Source organism: Anabrus simplex, chromosome 6, assembly GCF_040414725.1.
Source record: "Anabrus simplex isolate iqAnaSimp1 chromosome 6, ASM4041472v1, whole genome shotgun sequence".
Classification (NCBI taxonomy): Eukaryota; Metazoa; Arthropoda; class Insecta; order Orthoptera; family Tettigoniidae; genus Anabrus; species Anabrus simplex.
In genome coordinates this window covers 26755849-26775808 of record NC_090270.1, presented here as the reverse complement: position 1 = coordinate 26775808, position 19960 = coordinate 26755849, and the positions used below count along the sequence as shown (strand labels likewise).

General features: G+C 41.4%; 1 pseudogene; it reads left to right on the top strand.

Annotated features, from left to right (window-relative positions):
- Positions 1-16573: 16573 nt before the first annotated feature.
- Positions 16574-17795, top strand: LOC136875426 (prostaglandin reductase 1 pseudogene; annotated as a pseudogene).
- Positions 17796-19960: the final 2165 nt, after the last annotated feature.

Genomic DNA, 19960 nt, shown 5'->3' with positions numbered 1-19960 from the left:
ATTTACCTTTAATTCCATAGTCCCCCAGTATGGCGAACATCTTTTCCCTCGGTACCCTGTCATATGCTTTCTCTAGATCTACGAAACATAAACACAGCTGCCTATTCCTCTCGTAGCATTTTTCAATTACCTGGTGCATACTGAAAATCTGATCCTGACAGCCTCTCTGTGGTCTGAAACCACACTGGCTTTCACCCAACTTCCTCTCAACGACTGATCGCACCCTCCCTTCCAAGATGCCAGTGAATACTTTGCCTGGCATACTAATCAATGAGATACCTCGATAGTTGTTGCAATCCTTCCTGTTCCCTTGCTTATAGATAGGTGCAATTACTGCTTTGGTCCAATCTGAAGGTACCTTACCAACACTCCACGCTAATTTTACTACTCTATGAAGCCATTTCATCCCTGCCTTCCCACTATACTTCACCATTTCAGGTCTAATTTCATCTATTCCTGCTGCCTTATGACAATGGAGTTTATTTACTATCCTTTCCACTTCCTCAAGCATAATTTCACCAACATCATTTTCCTCCTCCCCATGAGCTTGGCTGTTTGCAACACCACCATGATGATTTCCTTTTACATTGAGAAGATGTTCAAAATATTCCCTCCACCTCTCCAGTGATTCCCTGGGATCTATTATGAGTTCACCTGAATTACTCAAAACACTGTTCATTTCCTTTTTCCCTCCCTTCCTAAGATTCTTTATTACTGTCCAGAAAGGTTTATCTTGTGCTTTTCATCTTAAAATTCATATTAGATGTAATTGCAAAAACCGATGTTATTCATTGACTGTGGCATCTAAAAGGCATTTTTCAATCATTATATTTTGGGTGGGTTTATTCTTAACGTCTTTTGATTTTTGGAGTGTGTTAATGGTTCATCCTGGAGATAAGTTAGTTAGTGAGCAGAAAGCGGTTCGTTTGACTACCTCGGTTGTTGATGAGCAGCCATTTTCTTTCGGTCATGTGACCCCGTTACTATGACAGTACTTGTAAACATTGCTGTGATGTAGCTCTCTGTTATGAGCTAACAACTGACGGGCGTTCTCTGTAGCGAGGATTATTGGGGGTTGTGAAGTATATGATGTTGACTTATGATGTGAATGGGAATACTGTTGAGTTAACCGCGAGATTGGTGTTAAGAGTTTAATGTTTATTTCCTTATAAGTTTCGTTCTGCCTTATTATTAATTTCTGAATTAATTCTGTTTCTGAGTATTATCCTTTATGAACTTGTTCTGGTGAAATATTGTATGGAGTTTTCTCTTTGGTGACCAGAGATAGTCTCATAAGAAACCGTTTTCTCCTCTTGTGCTACAGTCAAGTTTTACTTTCTGTTGCATTAACTTGCTGTAATTTGCTAGGTGTAGATCTGCGATCCCAAGGTCTGATTAAAGGTTTTCTTTACTTTTTTTAAAAACGAGATCTCGCAATTTTACCTTTTACTATTCCAAAAGAGTTATATTAATGAAAGACTTTTAAATATTTCATTTCCTATTAAATTCCTAATTTCCTTCGAATCGTTGTTTTTATTTTAGTCAGTAGTAACTTATTTTATTTAGTAGTAATTTATTTATTCTTTATCCACCTGACCTTGCTGACGTGTTGCTACGACCTTCTATTGGGAATTTCCTTGTTCATACTGCCCTGGGTCGTGCAAATACTATCGCGGTATACCTCCTTGAAAGTACGCGATAATGTGTGTGTGTTGAAATGCCATTGTAGTGTAGTGTTGCTGTGCAAGTGTTCAGTAGATAAAACTACGGCACCATAATAGTTTAAATAACATTGTAAATTCTACCTTCAGTTTTAAGTGTCGTGTTAATATCTTCATTCGTGTGTTTAGTACTAAACTGCCCATTTGAAAACTAAATGTTACAGTCTTAATTTAGGAAGACAAGGAAGATGAATTTTGTAAATAGTATTTTAAATAGTGACGGGAATTTAAGTTTTAAACTTAGGATAGAATTAAAGAAATTAGGGCCTCCTCGACCGAATTTAAATATTGCACAAGAACAGAAGAGTTACAAGAACAAAAATGCATATACTAGGAAATTCAGTCCGTCACTTTATAAGCAGGCTGACTGGCTGTGCGAATGTTAGATAAGGAATGCGTTCTTCTGTTACTCTTGTTCATCAATGAATGTCGTTGACGCTCCATGGACATCAGTCGGGGTATCAGACATAAAACACCTAGGTGAAAAAGTGAAAAAGCATAAAATGAGCGAGAATCATATAAATGCTGGTATTGAATTTGCTATGCTTGGTAGAGTAGATATTCGATACCAATTAGACAGTGCATACAGACTTAAAATTAAACAATCAAATGAACAGGTTTCGAAGAATCGATACATTCTTAGTAAATTAATTGATGCTATTAAGTTCTGTGGGAAGTTTGAACTAGCGCTCAGGGGCCACGATGAGACATACACGTCTGATAACCCAGGCATTTTTCGAGGTTTAGTCAATTTAATGTCAGAGCTAGACAGCACACTGAAAGAACATATCGAAAGAGCAAATAACAGAGTATTTGTTGGGTTATGTAATACCATACATAACGAGCTTCTGAATTCAATCTATGCCGTGTGCCATCAAATGATTTCGGAAGAAATCTCTCAAACAAATTTGTGGCAATTCAAGTTGATGAAACCACCGATTGTTCCACCTTATCTCAACTGGTTTTTGTTATACGGTACGATCTGGGTAGCAAAATAAATGAAAGATTCATAATTTTTGTGTTGCCTGATAATCACTCGTCAGAAGGCATTACCTCTGCAGTATTCCAGGAGTTGGAAAAACTTAAGCTGGACCAAACTCCGGACAAAGTCATTGCGCAGACGTACGACGGCCATTCAGTAATGAGTGGAAGGCAGACTGGCGTTCAAGCAAGGGTCAAGGTCGTTTACAAAACCGCTCATTTTGTGCACTGCTACGCGCATCAATTAAATTTAATTGTTGAGCGATGTGCTACTCAGAATAAGCAGGTCAGGATCTATTTTAGTAATTTAGGAGGGTTTTCATAATTTTTTCAAAATCTGCGAAACGAACTGCTGTTTTGGACGAAGTGGTAAAAAGGCGCATCCCAAGAAATGCCACCAGAAGGTGGAACTTCAAGGCACGATGTGTAAGTATGGTTTTTATGTACAGAAATAAAATATCTGAGTGTCTCGAGAAGATCGCCAATGACAATAATGACTATTCGACAGTGAGAAAAGCCGTAGGCCTAAGGAATCTACTGAAGGATCCCGATTTTCTATTCTGGCTAGAGCTATTCTCTAAAGGTATGCCTCACTGTCACTTTCTATTCAACGAGCTTCAGCACCGCGAAATTGATAGTATAAAAGCTCAAAAAAGTATATCTGATTTCAAGTTATCGGTGCGAGTCAGAAACTCTCTCGATTACGACCATCACTGGCTTAATGGCACAGACACCACCGATGGAAATCCAGCAGGCTCAAGTCAGAAACGCGCACGGTTTGAAGATAATAGAAAGATTGCAGCGAGAGAGGTGTGCGATGTTATTTTATCCGGGATAGAGGACCGTTTTTTGTTCAGTGACCATCTGTATGTTGCCAGACTCTTCCAGCCTAGTTTATTTCCGAGGTATAGGATACTGTTCCCGCAAACTGCATTTGAAACTGCTGCTAGATTATTTCCTATTAACCAAATTGAACTAAGGGATGAACTCTCAGTTTTATACGGCAGAAGTGATTTTGCTAACGCTTCAGGTGCCCTAACACTTCTGACATGCATTTGTGATAGCAAACTGGAAGTACTTCTTCCAGAGTCAATTTATTACGAATTTGTACAATTCCGATGACAACGTCAGAAAATGAAAGGTGCTTCTCTACGCTGAAAAGGATTAAGTCGTTCATTAGGAATACCATGGAGGAAGACCGACCTAACGCGCTTGCTATGTGCTCCATCGACAAACAGCTGTTGGCAGTTCCTAACTTCGACGAACGTGTCATCAAACACTTCGCAGAGCAGAAGGAGAGGAGAATGGATTTTGTATACAAGCCAGTGAGCTAAGGTATCGTTACCTACTTTCTGTATTATTTTCATGTGTATCTTCATCCCGTCATCATCATCATCATCATCATCATCATCAAAGTACGAACTTTACACTTATAATAACAATTGACTGACATTTCGTAATCTACTAGAATTGTTTTTCGGATTCAGTTGTTGAGTTTTCTTGTTAGTGGTGTTCTTTCTGCTGTCTTCACGACACTTCACTTCACTTCGCTTCATGTGTTGTAACATATTAGCCTATGTTTTTTTGAACCTCAACCTGAAAAGCATATCGAGTCATGAATTTTGTGGTTTTGTGAACATAAGGTATATGTTTATTGTCGATGTTTTAAGGGTATGTAGATTGTAATGCTTCCGGATTTGCGGTGCTTTAAGTTCCTACCTTTTTCCGCTTCGCGATATTATCTGATTTTCGCTACGTGATCGTTCTGCCTCGGAAGAAGATGCCTACAGTATTTAGCCAGTGTCATCGGATTATTGTCCGACTCGTTGGCTGAACGGTCAGCGTACTGGCCTTTGGTTCAGAGGGTCCCGGGTTCGATTCCCGGCCGGGTCGGGGATTTTAACCTTCATTGGTTAATTCCAATAGCCCGAGGGCTGGGTGTTTGTGCTGTCCCCAACATCACCGCAACTCAAACACCACACATAACACTATCCTCCACCACAATGACACGCAGTTACCTACACATGGCAGATGCCGCCCACCCTCATCGGAGGGTCTGCCTTACAAGGGCTGCACTCGGCTAGAAATAGCCACACGAAATTATTATTATTATTATTATTATTATTATTATTATTATTATTATTATATTTCATCTACAATTATCGTGGTGCTGGCCAGTGAAAACTGGGCTGTAGGAGGGGGGGGGGGGGAAGGAGATGACGGCACAGCCTTGCCAGAGTAAAATGTCACGAACCGCCACTGTATGAGAAGTGATATCGATGGTATATTATAATTCGCGTTAGGGTTATTTGACCGTAATTTAGAGCACTGATTTGAGCTGATATTATTGTTATTATTAGTGTATTATTTCTGTAACCGAGGAAAATAAAGAAAGGACTGCTGGAATCCCCGTTAACAATTAATATTGTAAGCAAAGGCACATTGTTTGACACTAATGAGTTATCCAAACCAAGCCCCATGGTGCAACAGCCCCGAAGGACCAGGGAATACCAAATAACCGCTGCTCAGCCCGAAGGCCTGCAGTTTACGAGGTGTCGTGTGGTTAGCACGACGGAACCTCTCGGCCGTTATTCTTAGCTTTCTCGACCGGTCTAATGTGTCATTACTAAACTAAATGTGGGTGTTCAAGTAATCACCTTGTATTAGTATTTCTGATCCCGGGACATAGGATCAAAAATCGGGCCGTGAAGTGCTCGTTTGAAGCACACGTTCGTAACGGGCCTAAATGTATGTGTTGTGTGCTGTAGTTATCAAGGAGATTCCAGTGCTAAGGATTATGGAGTTTCATCCTAGGAGTTCCACTTCGGGCCTGATCATCAAAGCAGTTTACCTGGAGGCCATGAAGGAATAAAGGACGTCACGTAGTTAGGTACCGGCCATCCAAGGACCACGATAAGCGACTGTGTTAGCGTTCTTTCCACTCCATCACTCCTTCATCCTTTCACTTGCTAGTCCTCTCCTCTAAGAATCAAACCCCACAGCACAAGAGCTCCGAAGGGTCTTCCAAGCAACCGCTGCTCCAACTGAAGGCCTGCAGATTAAGAGGTCGTGGTCAGCATGACGAAAACTCACGACCATTATTCTTGGCTTTTTAGAACGCGCCACCATCTCAACATTAGGTACCTCCTCAATTATAATCGCATAGGCTGAGTGGACCTCGAAATCGAACTCGGCACTTCACTTCTTTCATATTTTTAGGTATTTCTAGTGACGATGGCACAGTTAAAAACATTGCAGGGAGTAGGATGAACTCGTGAAATTAAGAGAAAGAAATTATGTGTGTAGTACCGATAATTAATTTATATTTGTGTGTGTGTATGTGTGTGCTTGTGAAAGTCAGTGAATCTACTCACCAGGTTGCTGGGGTAAGCTTATTTTACATCTTACTTAAGTTTTGTTTTTCATACTGCTTACTTTCACATGATTGTTGACCAGTATAACGGTAATACTATTGACCTGCATTCCTCTCCACAGCCCTCACCCTCCCCTTCTCTTTCGTCCCTACCACCTACAACAGGACTTGTGTTGCAAGAGCAGCTCAGTAGCCACCCGCGATCGTTACATTGTTGCCACCTAAATGGCCAGTCATTATTAGCTCATATGGAGGAGGTACAGGCTATTTTTGAAGTGAACAATGTACATATTATTGGAATCAGTGAAAGCTGGATGCGTACAGACATGCCATCATCGGCAGCTAACCTTGACAGATACTCAATATTACGCCATGACCGCACTGACAAAATAGGTGGTGGACTTCTACTTTATTACAGAAATGACCTGAAATGTAAGATAATTTCCACTTCTGACCCACGACTTACACTGCGACCGGAATTTATGTTTGTAGAATTAGACTGCCATAAAAAGATATTGATAGGGATTGTATACAAGCCGCCTAAAATAAGACAGACTGATGATTTTGAAGAGGCATTAGCAAATCTTATCTCGGCATACGATGACATTATAATCATGGGCGACTTTAACACTCACCTTTTGAAGCAGACTAGTGACGCGAAAAATCTACTGAATTTATTTATCGCTACAAACATGACAATTTTACCCCTCAACGCTACTAATCATGTTCATTACTCTGACCGCACAAGTCATACCTTAATTGATCTTCTTGTGACAAATCAACCTCAAAAAGTAATTAAGCACGGACAGATCCATGCTCCTGGCATCTCTTCACATGACCTACTGTACGTGTGTTATTCTACTCGAATACCTAAGTACAAACCACGCTACATTACAATACGGGACTTACGACATATGGACCGGAATAAACTACGCTACGATGCATATAACTTGCCTTGGGATAGTATACGTAATTTTCAGAACATTAACTCTAAAGTAAACAAATTCAATTCACTGGTACTGGAAATATTTGACAAGCACGCACCAGAGAAACAGGTAAGAATCACCCGCCATTCTTCCGCTTGGCTAACGGCCGAGATAAGATCTGCTATGACCAGTCGTGACAAACTGTACAGACAATACAGACAGACGCATGACACAGACGATTTCCAGCAATACAAGATTCTGAGAAACAGAACAAAGCAGTTAATTAGGAATGCTAAATATAAATACTTTCAGGAACTGATGAACAAAAACAGCCCGAGACAAAAATGGAATAAATTACGCACGTTAGGTATAGGTAAAGCCGTAGAGCAACATGTGCCAAGCATATCGCTAGATGTTTTAAATGATCATTTCGCACGGCCAAGAATAGCCTCTACCTCCTTCCCAGAAAATTCACTACCCTTGTTACAAGAGCAGCCTGTGTATGAGCAATTCTCTTTTAGAAATGTCAGCTCGAATGAAGTTAAACGTGTGATATACGCTATAACATCTAATGCCACAGGTAATGATGACATTCCTATATCGCTTATTAAGGATATTTTAGGAGCTGTTCTGCCAACACTAACTCATATATTTAACTACTGCCTGACAAACGGAGTTTTCCCAGATGTTTGGAAAGATGCACTAATTAGACCCACCCCGAAGAGCTTCAAGATGGATTCTCCTTCAGATTATCGTCCAGTATCCATTCTACCACCCTTATCCAAGGTGCTTGAACGTCTAGTTCATACACAAGTTACTGAATACCTTACCAAGCATTCCCTCTTGAATCCCTTTCAATCCGGCTTCAGGAAAGGACATAGCACTGCGACAGCTTTACTACGAGTGACAGATGATATCAGACGTGCAATGGACCAACGGGACGTGGCTGTATTGACATTATTAGATCTCAGTAGTGCCTTCGACACTGTTAATCCTCAGTTACTACTGCAGAAACTTCGAGAGCTAAATTTTAACAGTGTATCACTTCGTTTCTTTTTATCTTATCTTGAAAATCGCCGGCAACGTGTAACAGTTGGAAATTTGAGTTCAGGATGGCAAAGGAAGACCCTCGGCGTCCCTCAGGGGTCGGTTCTTGGACCACTGCTATTTATCATCCAAATTAATGATATATCAAAAGCTCTTAAATTCTGCAAATTGCAAGTGTACGCGGATGATATACAGATTTACTATCATTCAAAACCGAGTGATATTGATACTGCACTTACTAAAATAAATTCTGACCTTCAACATCTTAGTGACTATGCAAATAAAAACAGTTTATTAATGAATCCAAATAAGACTCAAGTTATTATTATCGGTTCCAGTAAAAACCTTTATTCCTTCAAGCAACAGAACATCCCCCCAATAATTTTAAACAATAAAATCATACCCTACTCTACTTCAGTGACCAACTTAGGAATTATCATGACTGAGACTCTAAACTGGACTCAACAGGTGATAAGCACATGCAATAAAGTACATGAAAGCTTATATCCCCTGAAACGATTCGCTAATATATTCTCTGTTCGACTTAAAGTACAAATAATTCGCTCTCTTATACTACCTATATTTGACTACTGTGACACTGTGTTGACTGGAATAACCTGGGACAGTAACAAGAAACTGGACCGGAGCCTGAACAGCTGCATAAGATATATCGTTAATCTGCGATATGATGCTCATGTATCACCTTATTATAAGGAGCTGTCGTGGCTTCGAGTGCACCAGCGCCGTGAACTTCACATGCTATCGCTACTGCACAAAGTTCTTTACACTAATACTCCCGACTATCTGTCTTCATCTTTTTCTTACCTCTCGTCCTATCATGAACACAATACAAGATCTGGTTCCTCTCTTGCCATACCTATAAACCGTACTGCTGTGTACAACCGCTCCTTCATAATCTCTGTGTCTAGGTCATGGAATTCGCTACCTGCGAACATTAGAGAAAATCCTTCTCATCGCAAGTTTAAAGTGGCTTGCCGGGAGCATTTGCTGGGTAGATCCCGCTGACTTGCTGGATAATTGTTGAGTGAATGAAGGAATGAATGGGATGAATGAATGGATTACTGCAGTTAAATAACTTAAGTGTACGTTATTTTGTGTATTTTAAAATTAAGGATTCTTTCATTATTATTATTATTATTATTATTATTATTATTATTATTATTATTATTATTATTATTATTATTATTAGTATTATTTGTTTTATTTGTATTCGAAATTATAAGATATGTATATGTATACTCATCTAGTGGTTAAGTGTAAGAGAGGGCCTTGAGCCCTAACTTCGCCACCAATAAAGGCATTATCTATCTATCTATCTATCTATCTAGGTGCATTTTGTCTTTGTATTGTTATTGAATTGATTTAATAGTCTCTTGGGTAGCATTTTATCATTCATTCTTACTAAGTGTCCGTAAAACACCAGTCTCCCTTTTTTTAATTGTATCCTTTATTCTCTCAGTCTTTCTATATTCATTACCTATTTCTTCATTCTTCTCCTTCTTAATCTGTTTACCCTCCAGAGTTGGTTCTTCCCTCGGACTCAGCGAGGGATCCCACCTCTACCACCTCAAGTGTAGTGTCCTGGTGCTTGAGACTTTGGGTTGTACAACTGGGAAGGAGAACCAGTATCTAACTCAGGCTGCCTCACTTACCGTATTGACAAGCGGTCTTGTAGGGGGATGGGAAGAGTGGAAGGGATGGGCAAGGAAGAAGGAAAGAAGTGGCCGTGGCCTTAGGTACCATCCCGGCATTTGCCTGAAGGAGAAGTGGGAAAACACGGAAAAACATTTCCAGGGTGGCTGAGGTGGGGATCGAACCTCCCTACACTCAGTTGACCTCCGCTTCCAGCCCTCGCACCACTTTTCAACTTTCGTCGCAGAGGCGGGAATCGAACCCGGGCCTCCGAGCGTGGTAGCTAATTACACTAGCCGGTACACCACAGAGGAGGACACATATATACTGTATATCCTGCCTGTCTCCTGCTGTGAAGGTGCATTAGAATATATACACTGTATCTCGTGCCTGTCTCCTGCTGTGAGGGGCAGTAGAACATGTCCCCTGCATCTCCTGCCCGTCTCCTACTGTGCGGGGGCACTAGAATACATCCTCTGCATATCCTACCCGTCTCGTACTCTGAGGACGCAGTAGCATAATATATACTGCCCCTTTATTGCCAAGCTAAGCCCAGGCAGTGAGCGAGAGATCCCAAGGGAGAGCGTTCATTCATGGCTTTCTGTTTTCTAGAGGCATTTAAGGGAAAGGGATGACAATCAAGCATAAAAATTATAAAATTTAAAAACAACATTCTGACATTTATTTACACAGGCATTCAATAAAACTAACAAAATAGCCTTGCTGAAGTTAAATGCATTTGTGCTTTCATGTTGTCTTGTCTTCCACTGTTAAATTGCAAACAACAAAAATGATCTTCGTCCTTGCAGACAACGGTTAAGGTCTGAAATCAAACGATCCCGCAGGATCACCAATATTCCAGGCGCAATTATGAACAGAGCACTTCCAATATCATATGAGAATATTGTACGTCAGTTTATAGCTCACGACCATTAAATTACATTTTTAACCCGATTTTCTACTTGAGTTCATTGTTATTAGTGATTATTAGGTCTATCAGTCCTCCTGAAATGTCGTGAAATTACATGACATGATCCTAAAGAATTGTAACTGAACTTAGATGACACTCAATTCGAGACTATTTCTCAAAATTAAGTACAACTCCATATCACGATATTTCAAATATCACGCGTAAGCAAGTGAAATTTATCGCGTGGTCTGTAATTTTTATATGTCTAAATCCTACACTTGAGATTTCATTCAAAAGAACGACTACAACAACTGGTCTAATAGATCTCCAATTTCAGTCACACATGTAACTCAACTACCATGACACCTTGAGAATGAAAATGGAAATAACTCATATTACTGCAAAACTAATAGAACTATTATGTAGGGAAGAAAGTTCATCTAGTTTTACATAGATGAGAAATATATCAGACAATTAAAAATGGTACCGAATTTTAGCTGATGTTCGATTCCCGGTTGCGGTTCATCATTCAGTATTTCCGTCAGTCACCTTCTCCAGCCAGAAATGCCTTACATATTTAACAGATCATGGAGACACGGCAGTAGACATCCCACGATGAAATTACGCTGAATCTTGTAGAAGAGGAATCAATCTTGAGGTTCACGACGATCCGTTGGGATGAGTCTTCGCCACGTGCCAGAGATGTTAAGCTGCAACTAATACAGTAAGCATTAAAATTTGCACACACCAGTCGGAATGTTTAATAATCTCGTGGAGAAATGAACTTAACTTGGATCCACTAATTTCGAAGTACACTTCGTAAAGCTTTATCGTAAATAACTGCAGTAAGTTAGCAGAGTAGATTTCCCTCTACATAACTCAGTTGATTTGCACGTGGTCCCGATGAACAGCAAGTACGTAGTCAGCCGCACAGCGCAGAATAAGCAGGAATCCGAAGTCGAAGCGAGGGATTTAGTGAGAGCACGAGGTTTTATATCTTTAGCTTGGAGTGTGTGTCGTTTCTAAAGACGATCATTGGTTCACAGTGTCTCTTGTAACTGGTCGTGACTATTCTAGAAGCTTGTCACCTGCTCGCCCGCTGGTCGGTACACACGTAACTTCTCACTTTGGCAACCAGTCTATCGCGTGATCAACCCCTGCACAATCGAAGACGGATCAATACTCGCTCCCACTGAATTAAAAAAGAAAACAGTTTGGTGTACTAACACAGCTTTCCAAATAATAAATCCAGCTCTTCGCGAACAAAAAGGTTTTCAATGTATACCTGTAGTAAATGATCTAATAATGATCAAATTTGACGGGGACAATACACTGTATCTCCTGTCTGTCTCCAACAGTGAAGGGGCGGTAGAATTCATCCTCTGTATCTCCTGCCCGCCACCTACTGTGAGGGGGCAGTGGAATATACACGCTGTATCTCCTACCTGTCTCTTACTGAGAGAGGTTAGTAGAATATATCCACTGAATCTCCTGCCTGTCTCCTACTGTGACGGGGCAGTAGAATACGTCCTCTGTATCTCCTGTCCGTCTCCTACTGTGAGGGGTCAGTAGAATATACAAACTGTATCTCCTGCCTGTCTGCTCCTGTGAGGAGCAGTTGAATATACAAACTGTATCTCGCGCCTCTCTCCTACTGTGAGGGGACAGAAGAATATATACACTGTATCTCCTTCCTGTCTCCTACTGTGAGAAGCAGTTGTAGCACTTAGAACAATTAAAGCCGCAATTACCCCGAGTGACAGCACAAAGGGTCTGACCATGCAGCCAAGGCACGGTTGATATACATGGAAACGTGCTAGACTAACATATAAGAAAGGAAGAAAGGCACTTACCGTAAGATAAACCAGAGACCCCAGAGGAGCGGATAAAAGTGCACCTGGTCATATCAAATTACCACCCCCTTAAAGGAAAACACCAACACTTATTTGGGGAACCAAGATATATTTAATCACCAAAATTAAGTAATTAACAAAATTGAAAGGAATATCCTCGCTGGAAAAATTAAAATTAAATATAATAAGTTAAAACTCAAAACTAAAAAAACCCACGGTCGACCGTTAATAATGAAAATTAATTAATTAATTAATTAATTAATTAATTAAAGGACTTAGTAAGACTACGTAGAATAATGAAACACCTCATCAACTCATAAGGTTTCTTACAAACCGAAAGGTTTCCTTGACCAGTACCTAAGTTTTTCATACATCTTCTCAACCTTGAAAAACAACCTTGACTGAAACAGTTTTTTTATACTGAAAACCTTGTTTAGGATATATCCAAACGAGCCCCTACACGGTTGGGTAGGTATTACGTACAAATTCCCGAAAAGATAAACAAGAAAAGGGAAATAATAATAATAAGGTGCGCGACACCGGGTAGAAAAATGAGCAGAAGGAAGAATTAAAATGCCAAAGAAAAATAAAAGGGACCAAACTAAACCGCCCACAAGGCAGAATTCATAACAGGCACATCAATTCAAATCATCAATCCCATCTCAACAACATCAACAAGCTTCGCATTGCCATGGCAACAACCAACAATAAGTCAAGGGAAGGAAGGGGCCAATCACAGGCCGCAAAACAACAATAGGCGAAAACTTTCAAAGGACAAGAGAAAAACCGGACGCAGAAAACCACCCAAATACCAAGAAAAGAAGTATTTTATTTAAAAATTAAAATTAAACAGAGAAGCAAGAAAAGAAGAAAGAACCGGAACAGAATATACACGTAAACCCCACACCCCTGCAGCGACTCGTTTGGTTAATTAACCCAGTTAATACTTGCTTTTACCACAAAACGTTTAGGCCTAGAAAGCCATAAATAAACATCAAGTTTTCAAATTACGATTTCGAAGAATTCAAAAAACTCGTTCACATAGCACGCAAGCCCCTAGTTAACTGACGTAAATAACACATGCTATAAGTTCCAGTTACCAAGCCCAAAAAATTCGAAATTCCACAAGGCAAGACTTAGTTTTTAGATGACGCCAAATTACATCGTGTAGCACACACACTCTTCACACGGGGAAATTTTCAGGTTTTTTTTTTTTTCACAATAAATCGGTAAAAGTTTAGTTGGATCAACACTTACAGTTTCATACAGTTGTAGTTGTGAGGACGCTTCAGCATTACATTCTACTTACGTATGTTGAAGAAATGCATAAAATACTATCTCCAGGCGAGGAATATAAAACAAAATAACTTGCAGTTTCACTAGGGCAAAGCCCTACCAATGTAACTTCAACCGGGCTCGAGCATTTTTGAACAAATCATCTCCCTGGGGAGAGAGAGGCGCCACACATCCATCTCCTTTTTCTCACAGAAGAGCAATGGCGATTCTTCCCAAGATTCCACAGTCCACTGCCACAGCGATCACATGTACACAGAGGGAGAGCCACCGAGTGGTGAGGTAGTTCGTGAGGTAGTTCATAACTACGCCACTAGAGTGCAGGAGAATACAGTAAGGCACTGACAGGACGTGCTTACAGCAGCTGGACAACAAATAACCTTTTCAGCGGAGAAGTTTCCAGCTTATAAGTTTTGAAAAGAAGGGTATTCTTGACCAATAATTACTTAATGAATAACAAAGCGGCGAATCACTATTAAGAACACAGTTTTTCTATAGCCTTGTGGCTAATTCAAAAATATTTACCGAGAGGGAAAAATTGTTACGCAGGTAACACAGTTGAATATATCTACTGTACCTCCTGCCTTTCTTCTACTGTGAGGAGGCAGTAGAATATACACACTGTATCCCCTGCCTGTCTCCAACTGCGAGGGGCAGTAAAATATGTCCCCTGCATCTCCTTCCTGTGTCCAACTGTGAGGAGATATTGAATATACAGTGTGTATCTCCTTAATGTCCCCTACTTTGTGGGGGCAGTAGAATATATACACTGAATTTTCTGCCTGTCTCCTACTGTGAGGGGGTAGTAGAATATACACACTGTATCTCCTGCCTTTCTCTCCTGTGAGGAGCAGTTGAATATACATTCGGTATCTCCTGCCTGTTACCTACTGGGAAGCGGCAGTAGCATAAACACAGTGTATCTCCTGCCTTTCTCCGACAGTCAGGAGCAGTTGAATATACAAACTGTACACCCTGCCTGTCCCCTACTGTGAGGAGCCATTGAACATACACGCTTGATCTCCTGCCTCCCTGCTACTGTGAGGGGGCAGTAGAATATATACTCTGTATCCCCTGCCTTTCTCGTACTGTGAGGAGCATTTGAATATGCACACTGTATCTCCTGTTCATTTCTTACTGTGAGGAGCAGTTGAATATACACACTGTATCTCCTGAATTTCTCCTACTGTGAGGGGCATGTACAATATATACACTGTATCTCCAGCCTGTCTCCTACCGTGGGGGGCAGTAGAATATACACACTGTATCTCGGGCCTTTCTCCTACTGTGAGGAGCAGTTGGATATACACGCTGCATCTTCTGCATGTCTCCTACTGTGAGGAGTAGTAGGATTTATCCTCTGTGACTCCTGCCTTTCTCCTACTGTGAGGAGCATTAGAATGCATCCTTTGTGTCTACAGCCTGTCCCCTAGTGTGAGAAGCAGTTGAATATACGTACTGTATCTCCTGCGTGGCTCCTACTTTGCGGGGGCTGTAGATTATACACACTATATCTCCTGCATGTCCCCACTGTGAGGAGCAGTAGAATACATCCTTCTGTGTCTCCTGCCTGTCTCCTACTGTGAGGAGTAGTAATATATATATCCTCTGTATCTCCTGCCTGTCTCCTACTGTGAGGTGTAGTTGGATATATCGTCTGCATCTCCTTCCTGTCCCCTAATGACAGGACAAGTTTAATATACACACTGTATGTCCTGCCTTTATCCTACTGTGAGGAGCAGTAGAAAATATCATCTGTGTCCCTTGCCTGTCTCCTACTTTGAGGGGAAGTAGAATATACACACTGTATCTCGGGCCTTTATCCTACTGTGAGGAGCAGTATTATATATCCTTTGTTTCTCTTGCCTGTCTCCTACTTTAGGGGAAGTAGAATATATACACTGCACCTCTTCCCTGTCCCTTACAGTGAGGGGCAATTTAATATACACACTGTACGTCCTGCCTTTCTCCAACTGTGAGGAGCAGTAGAAAATATCATCTGTGTCCCTTGCCTGTCTCCTACTTTCAGGGGGATGTAGAATATATACACTGTATCTCTTTCCTGCCCCTTACAGTGAGGAGCAGTTTAATATGCACACTCTATGTCCTGCCTTTCTTCTACTGTGATTAGCAGTAGAATATATCCTCTGTGTCTCCTTCCTTTTTCCTAATGTGATGAGCAGTAGAATACATCCTCTGTATCTCCTGCCTGCCTCCTACTATGAGGAGCAATAGAATATACACACTGTATATCCTGCCAGTCTCCTAACGTGATTGGGCTGCAAAATATATACACTGTACCGGTATCTCCTCCCTGTCTCCTACGCTGAGGAACAGTTGAGTATACGCACTGTACCTCCTGCCTGCTTCCTACTGTGAGGGGCAGTAGAATATACACACTGTACCTCCTGCCTGTCTCCTACTTTGAGGGGGCAGTAGAATGTATACACTGTATCTCCTTCCTGTCTCGTACTGTGATGAGCAATTGAATATACTCTCTGCATCTCCTGTCCATCTCGTACTGTGAGGGGCAGTAGAATATATACGTATATCCTGCCTGTCTCCTACTGTGAGGATCAGTTGAATATACACACTGTATCTCCTGCCTGGGTGAGGTTCTAGCCCGGCTTATAAGTGCGCTGTTGTGTGCCTCGCAAGGCTGTTTATGTCAAAATGGCAAGTCACGCGACAGCCTGGCTCTGTGTATCAAAGTGTCTAGTCACGATGTACTGACAGTCTGCTCACGCAGTATAAATACGAGACACTTATCAGGAGAGTTAATACACCAGTGCTGGTGTTAGAGATCGCTGAGAAAGGACGATTCAACATGGTGAAGACGCGGAAGTTCGTCGTGGCCAAGCACTTCCAAGGCGAGCCTAAAGAAAATTGTCTTCAGCTGGTGGAAGAAGAACTTCCGCCACTCAAGGATGAGGAAATCCTTTGCGAAGCTGTGTGGCTCAGCGTAGATCCTTACATGAGACTATATGCCAAACAATGCCCTACGGGCAGTACAATGGACGGTGGTCAAGTAGCGAAAATCATTGAAAGTCGCAATAAGGACTTCCCTGTTGGGAAATACGTTGTGGGTGACCTCGGATGGCAGACCAAGACCATTCTTAACCCACAGCAACCAACTAACTTTTTTAATACCCCTATTTGGCTCCTTCCAGACTTCGGTGAATTTCCTCTGTCTTTGGCGTTGAGTGTATTGGGTATGCCTGGCAATACCGCCTATTTTGGGTTTCTCGAGATCTGCCAGCCCAAGGCCGGTGAAGTGGTGGTGGTGAGCGGCGCAGCGGGGGCGATAGGTAGCCTGGTGGGTCAGATCGCTCGCATCAAGGGCTGCAAGGTGATAGGTTTCGCTGGCTCTGACGACAAGGTACGCTGGCTTAAGGAGGACCTGCACTTCGACGCCGCATACAACTACAAGAAGACGGATGTGGACGCGGCGCTGAAGGAGGCGGCACCCAACGGTGTGGATTGTTACTTCGACAACGTTGGTGGTGTCATGAGCAGCGTCGTCTTAAGTCACATGAATCCGCGGGGCCGAATCGCCGCGTGTGGTGGTATCAGCGCGTATAACGCGGACGACAAAGAACCGGCTTTAGCGCCAGTTGTGCAGCCCTCGGTGGTGTTCAAGGAGTTGAGGATGGAGGGATTCATCGTCTATCGCTGGTTGGATCGCTGGAATGAAGGTATTCAGCAGATGAAGGAGTGGGTCAAGAACAAACAGCTGGTCTACCGCGAGACCATCACGGAAGGGTTTGAGAACATGCCCAAGGCGTTCATCGGCTTGATGCGAGGTGAGAACACAGGCAAGGCAGTTGTTAAAGCCTAAATGACTTCCCTCTAGAAGTGAAGTTGTACCAACATTACGCCATGTTAACATATTCATCATATGGGCAATGTTATGTACTTGTGGGCGTAAGTGTTGATAGTTTGACGTCAATAACGTAAGTAACAGAGTAAATCTGAGTAATTGTATTATTTTTAAAATAATATGTGTCCCTCAAGATTCTTACCACTATAGAAAATAAATATCAAGCCGAAAGTTATGCAATGTTCTACTAAGTGCTGTTGGGTTCCTCTGACATGAAGAATAATTTGTGTAGTGCTTAATTTTGTTAGTTCGGTAATTATTTTTTTTGCAAGTTGCTTTACGTCGCACCGACACAGATAGGTTTTACGGCGACGATGGACGGGAAAGGGCTAGAAGGGGTAAGGAAGTGAACGTGGCCTTCATTAACGTACAGCCCGAGCATTTGACTGGTGTGAAAATGGGAAACCACGGAAACCATCTTCAGGGCTGCCGACAGTGGGATTCGAACCCACTATGTCCCGAATACTGGATACTGGCCGCAATTAAGCGACTGCATCTATCGATCTCGGTGTAATTAATTTTACTGGGCACATTCCTTTAACAATCTCCGTCCCGTCTCATAAATTAGTGCATTTATGAATCGTGTCTAATTTGACCCGCGAAGTGTGTTTAATAACATTTTTGAGATATTTGTATACCTTGAATGCTCGTCGTTTCTGAAATGTGTTTACGTGTTACGAAAGCCACTGTAGTGCTCTTTTGAAACTCCATTGTTGTAAGTTACTACTGTCTTCATATTGGTCAGTGAGGTGCCATTTCAGTACAAGTAGAAGACCAGGTAAGTAAATACCAGGTAATTAATTTAATAAAATAGTAGTGGATTCATGTTGCTCCTCAGCATTCGTTATAAATTGGTCAGATAACTCGTCTTGATACGCCTGTCGTAGTCAAATTGCCCTTTTCAACGGTCTTGTAAATATTTAATAAGAAGCGTATTATGGTATGCCGCAGTTAGTAGTCAGCAATTCCGCCGTCATCATGCCGTCTGTTTCGTAAAAATCAATCGATATTTTCGCTTTTCTTTATCCTGCAGTTCTTGATGTAAAGCTTGCTATTGTGTCGTTGAAAGCAATGGTACTTTTAAACGCACTTCTTCTATATAGAACGGTTGTCTTTTGAGCTCATAGGTTAGTCTCGAAGGAGCGTGTTTAGCTGGCAGACAAACCTTTATGATGCATGGCCTTCAATATTTCTAGTGTAGTTGGGTTATCGTTCGATATGCGTTCTGGATAATGTCTAAGGCGTATGCCATGATGGAGTCTGTTTGTACGTAGACTTTTTTCTCTTAGCAGCATGTAAGTTATTACGAATACACTTCCATCTGTTGAATATCATGAAGCTGGGAAAGATTTGAGAATCAAGGAGTATTTAGCAGGTAATAGTATTCTTCCGTGATTCAGTGGAAGTGTACACACTCTGGCTTGACAGGTAGTCCAGTAATCAAACATGGCTGCACGCAATGACATTGCTAAGGATGAAAATGCCATACATCAGAATATTAGTGAAAGTGTTAGTCGCTTAGCAACCTGCTAAGTAGAGAATGTATTGCGGGATAGGATAAGCCTTCCCCTGCAATTACTGGAGTGATCACTTAATGATCTGGTATTAGGATTACTCAATGAAGGCTGAACTTATAGACCTATCAATGTCTTATGATTCACCGGCACATAATTCCAGAGAGAATAACACAAAAATCAAGCAAATTTATCCAGTAGGACGGACGAACAAATTTGCCAAATCTGTCTTTAGTAAAATATTATAATATATGGATAACTGTATAATATTGATATTCGATGAGATTTTGTAACTCTTTAAAATTTAGCTTCATCTTGTGGGAATAGCTCACATACTTCATGTATCTCCTGACTTAGTAGGTCTCTTTAGACTGATCATGCTTTTACTCGTAACTTCCTGTTCCTACCCTTTATTTGAAACGGTATTTCTTGAGGGTTTTACCCTTTTTACTACCCGATGCCCTTCCTGAGGGATATAGTGGTCACTATTACGTCTTTCTGTGCTGGTATGTTGTACATAAATGAACGCGAACACAAACATCCTGTCCCCGAGCCACAGGAATTAACTATACGCAGATAAAATCGAATGTCGAGAATCCAACCCATGGGGGGGGATCGAACTTGAGCAGGGATGCAGTGGTGCCGGAATGACCGAAACGTATTCCGAAACCCGTTTCCCTTATACTTGGCTGAAGTATATATAATAATTTATGTTAAAGTTTTAAACCACCCGCATTATTTCAAGGGCCCACAGCGAAGAAGTGCCGTATCTGATCAGTACTGCCAATTGTGTTTCTTACGTACATTGA